We start from the raw sequence: 5,441 nt of genomic DNA on the forward strand, positions 1-5,441 counted from the left end.
AAGAACCAAACAGCAGAACCCGGGCCTGAGGTGGCAGAATTTAGTACACCGACTTGATTGCTGGATTCGGACCCCTCACAACCGAAAATCAACACGAATTTGCTTGCTTTATTTTATTATGTTTAAATACGTTTTACACAAGGGAGCATTTCAAAAGGCCACCCTTCGCCGCCTGCAGCGTTCTGCCCTCTCGTTTTCGTGTGTGTCACTCAGATTGTCAGAGAGTGGCTGGCTGTCATTTTTGTGGACACCCCAACTGAAAAAAGAGTACACTAGTGGGACCCACAAAGGGGAGCTGGGAGATGGGTTTAGATTTACATAGGGATCTGTGTTTTGCTTCTCTGTAATGCAGATTTGACTTCCACATAGTGGGCCATTTACAGACGACTGAGTCATACAAAAGATTCCTTGTTCCCCCAGCTGAATCTAAAAGATCCTTTTGGCTTCTTATCCTCAAGTGTATCCTATATGTTAATTTCAGGATTTTTTCATTGCCCATCAGGACTTGTCCTTGGTACTAGTGTAGTTGAAAGCACTAAATAAGCTGTGCCATGCTTGTGGGGTAATGCTATGTGCCTTCCCTTGCTCCACATTCACACTTTACACACACCACCAACTCATATCTGACAGGCAGCCCCATCCAAGAGCCAGGAGCCTGGCTGCGACACCATACCCATGCTTGGCTGCCCCTCCAAAAAGGCTTCCAGCAGTGCAGGGAGGCTCAGAAATCCTCCCAACCGTCCAGAAGTCCCTATTGGCCAAAATAGCCCTATGCCACATTTTTGTCAGCCGTCCCATTGGCTCCTCCTCCCACCACGCTCTCCAGACCATGTCCACTACCCTGGCAGGGGTGCAAGGATCCAGCACTGGGGAGGGCTGTGGTGGACATATGCTAGCTGTTGTCCTTCTGCCAGGGCAAGTGCCCAGGGAGGACAAATAGGCCAGCACAGCTGCACATGGCTTCCACCAGTGGATTTAGCCCCCACCCCGATGGGGCCAAAAGGGAGTTTTGACTCTAGAAAGTTCATACCCTGAAAATCTTGTTGGTCTCTAGGGTGCTACTGGCCTCAAATCTGGCTGTTCTACTACAGCCCAACACAGCTACCCTCTAAAACACTTAAAAGAGTTTGTACTACTTTTTAAAATTCCAAGAATGCCTGGAGTACTTTGCATCAGCAGCTTTAACAAGACACAGTCATTTTGAAAAGAAATTTAAGTTATATCCAATATCCAAATTCATTACATCAATAACATAATAGCACTTTTGCTGTTCACAGTGAATATCTGCATGTGTATAAAAGACCCAACAGCCAAAATAATGTTTTTATCCTCAGTAAGAACAGTCTAAGAATATCTGTGAGATGACACTGGTGCCATTTACCTCAGAGATGGTCATTCAAGAAAATATGCCTCTTCCAAGACCACCTGCTACTTTATACCCCAGTAATGTTCAGCAAAATTTCCACTAAATTTCCTAGATCCAGCATGGCCAATTGGCCATGCTGGAAGGGGCTGATGGGAATTGTAGTCCATAACATCTGGAGTGCCAAAGGTTCGCCACCACTGTCCTAGATCATATATATCTCAGATGATTACCAGTTTATTTTAAAGCAATTTCTTCTACGTAAAACACAGCTATGCATTGGGAATAGACAACCTTTCACACAAGGCCATGTTTTTCATTACACAAACCTTCTCTTTAATGGCAGTGGGACACATTTTAAGTGCCAGAAGCCATAATGATTAACCATGCTCTCACCAATTGATTTTGAGTGTGCGGTTATTGCTGGAAAATCATTCTACAGCCCAAAAAGATTAATCTTCCACAGAAATCCGGAGTCACTGTAGCTGTCCCATACCAAATTCCAATCTCAGATCCAACTATTAGACAAGGCACTTTGGCTGATAATCAGAATAGATATAATAATCAAAAAATATAATAGTCAAAAATAGAAAACCAATTTCTCCCCATATTTTAGTAAATATTGAGCCAGTCTTCACACACACACACACACACACACACACACACACACACACACACACCTTTTTATATAGTGAACCATTCTTAGAGCGTACTACTGACAAGCTTTTCCAGTTAAATATTAATCTTCTTAACTAAAACCATCAGAGGAAGAATGACTAATATTTAACTTTAATCCAAATTTTTAAAATCCATAGGTCATCTCCCTACCAAAAGTACCCTTAAGAGCAAACTTCTTGTCGTACCCAGCAGTGCATTATTTTGTCCTCAATCTGTTGGTCAAATGACTGCAAATAAACTCACCTGAACACCAACTGAACAGGGCTGAAACTTGATTGGGGTTATCAGGGCTGAACTCTGGCTCTGAAACAAAAATAAAAATACTTTTGTTTTTTTAAAAAAACTTTTAATGTTTAAAAATTCTTTTAAAATCCTTTCATGTTTAAAAAATCCTTTCATGTCTTGTGCAAGAAGCAACATACAGAGCCATCCCATTGTAGCTCAAAATAATCCTGCAAGATAGGTTAAGACAAGATATTATAGCCAGGATTAACATCTGAGCCAGCTAAATAAAACTTGGGCAAATAATTTTCTCTTCCTTACTTTGAACTAGGCTTGACCAGAGGAGTCAGCCCAAAAGCTCTTGGTCTTGGCTCTCAGCTTGTGGTTTGCTGCTGGTGTCCCTATAGGGCTATTCTGCACAAGTAAATGAAAACATTTGCAAAGTGTTTTCAAACCCACCCCACATTTGTTTGCATTTACCTCCCACAAAATGATTCCTAGCTGCCATTTTCTGATAATTCCAAGGGGATTTTTAACTTCTCCATGGATTCAATGCTTAGATGCTTCAAAGCCTCGTGATGCGATTCTTCAGAGGTTGTGTTTTTGTAACTACGAAGACATCATCCCCCTGCAAATTAAAAAACTGACAAAAATAAACAGGCAAGATGATGGAATGATCTTAGAAAAAGGCCCCAAGGAGGAAATCCAGGGACTACAGAGACACGTGGGAAACGTTTTAAAGAAATATGCACAGCAAACCAAAACATTTTGAAAACATTTCAGCAAAAGAATCACTACAATCATTTCAGCAAAAGAATCACTACAAGGATGCATTTAAAATATTTTCAGGCTGGAAATAAAATGTTCTGGGCTAAAAATATTGTGGAACTCCTTGGAGCAGACATTTTATTTCCTGCCTCAAAACATTTTATTTTGATTGTGCAAAAAGGACCTTTGAGATGTGCCAGCAAAACCAGCATCTGCCCAAGATATACTTGTGAGTTATCACCTGGCTTGAGTTGTGACCAAGGGGCTTGTTGTATTTTGTACTTTTTGTTTAAATTTGTATTTAAATTTATTTTTGCTGTCCCCAGTGTTGGCGAAAAGTGGGACAAAATATTTGAATAAATAAATATATACATACATTTGCTTCAGTGTTCACTCCAGTAGACTATATTATAGGACTATAATTATTGTACACTGCCCAGAGCTCTTCGGGGGTGGGTGGTATATTAAGTGAAACAAACAAATAAATACATAATATCTTACAATCAGTCAGTTCTTCTAATAAAAGGTATCACTCTCTTTATTTGTCTTTCCTTGTGTTGCATTGCACTAAGATGAGTACATTTGTATTGGGTATTCATGGAAGGGTTATGCAGGAATAAAAGTCTTATTGTCACATGCATAAGTGCCTATTTTATGTTTCCCTCACTGATTCCTCCCTCATGCAGCAGCTGGGAACACACCCTAATATGGTACTGCAGTGGGGGGGAATCCCATGAATAGCACAGGGGGAAACTGGGGGTCTCTTGTGGGAAGGGAGGGATTGACAAAAATTAAACACCCTTTTTGCACCTGTTGAAATATATGTGGGATTCAAGCCAATGCATGTTGTGGTTTATTTATTATTGGTTGATTACCCACCAGCACTCTGGCATGTGGTGGGACCAGAAGCACCTTGGGCTAAGAAATCTAATCCCGATGTGCTTCCTCTTTGCGGCATGCTGAGAGATGAGGCGCATCAGGGCAACAGTTCTTATCCCAACACACGCCCTCTTGCCCCACATGTGCTTCTCACTTTCAGCAGGGAAAGCAAGAGCACTTCTGGTGCGACTTTTTGCGCCAGAGTGGGGCCAGGGCGGGGAACAGCCTGCAGCGGGTAATTGGCCTTAGATTTGCATACCACGTTCTCTGCCATCAGGATAGCACCTGAAGCGGGTAAATGAATAACTGTATTAGAAACAATAAAAACATCTTAAAACCTTGATTTAAAACTACAAAATAAAAAGCAAATGCTCCAAATAAAACATTGGCAAGAAGATATCAATGCAAATCTCAAAGAAGGAGAGCAAATTCCTGCCACCCCTGGCCAGCATAAAAAACACTTTACTAAAAGCTCTGCATTGATGAGATGCTAGAAAATCAGTAGGAATGTGGTCACATATGCTTGGCGAAATGTTCCATGATGTAGACTCAGCCCTATGACTTCACAGTTCTCCTGTCTCTAAGATACAAAGGGTGTAGTTAGATGCATCATCATAAAACTCATTGACTGTGCTCCTATTATCTTTAGGAGGCGATTTTTTTTTCTGTGCATACACTGGGATCAGTTCCCATAGACAGATACTTTGTACAGTGGAGCTGTGGTCAGATACATCCTGGAAGGAAAAGAGAAAGTAGTATTCCCTACTTTCAGGAAGATGTTCAGGAAGAGGTGTGGAGTAGGTGGTCCTCCCTCCCTCTAACTTCACACGTCTTTGTAATTAACTAATTTCTCACTGTCAACTTTGTCAAAGAAACTGTTCTGTGAAATCATGATATTTGTAACAACTCCAATCTACCCAGAAATTCTACCCACTTTTTAAAATAAAGGTTTTGTATTTGGGTTTTTTTTAGTAAGTCTGAACATTTTAGCTACTGATCACTGGGGCACACCAGTCTTCACTCCCAAGAGCCATGTGCAGCTTTGAATAACTCCGTAGCATTACATACCTTTGCTCATGATAGTCTAAAGAAGCTACATGTGCTCTGGTATTAATTCAATGCGTTCTGTACAAACTGCACACTCCAGGACAAATATATATAAATAAATAACCCACAGAGCTGTTGTTTTGGTGTCCGTCTCCTGAGAGAGGTCACATAGCTGAACTCTTCAAGTTATGTTTCTATTTTTAGCTTGAACTTTCAGCAGCTTCTCTTTTGATGGCTTGTTTGTTTGCAAAATGGCTCAAAGAATGTGCATGGGAAACAGACTTTGTTGCAGTTAAGGTGAAGATTGACAAGAAGACCATGTGGAAGCAAGGAAGATGTTTTAAAAAAGAATTTCCTTCCATAAGAGAGAAATCCAGCTTTGAGACAGTGAATCTCCCAATTCATGACAGGCTACAACATCAAGAGTTCAGAATGTTTCAGGACATATCAGTTCTTGTTCTTACCAGACTGTGCTTGGATAAAG

The sequence above is a fragment of the Sphaerodactylus townsendi genome, linkage group LG13, assembly GCF_021028975.2.
Source record: "Sphaerodactylus townsendi isolate TG3544 linkage group LG13, MPM_Stown_v2.3, whole genome shotgun sequence".
Classification (NCBI taxonomy): Eukaryota; Metazoa; Chordata; class Lepidosauria; order Squamata; family Sphaerodactylidae; genus Sphaerodactylus; species Sphaerodactylus townsendi.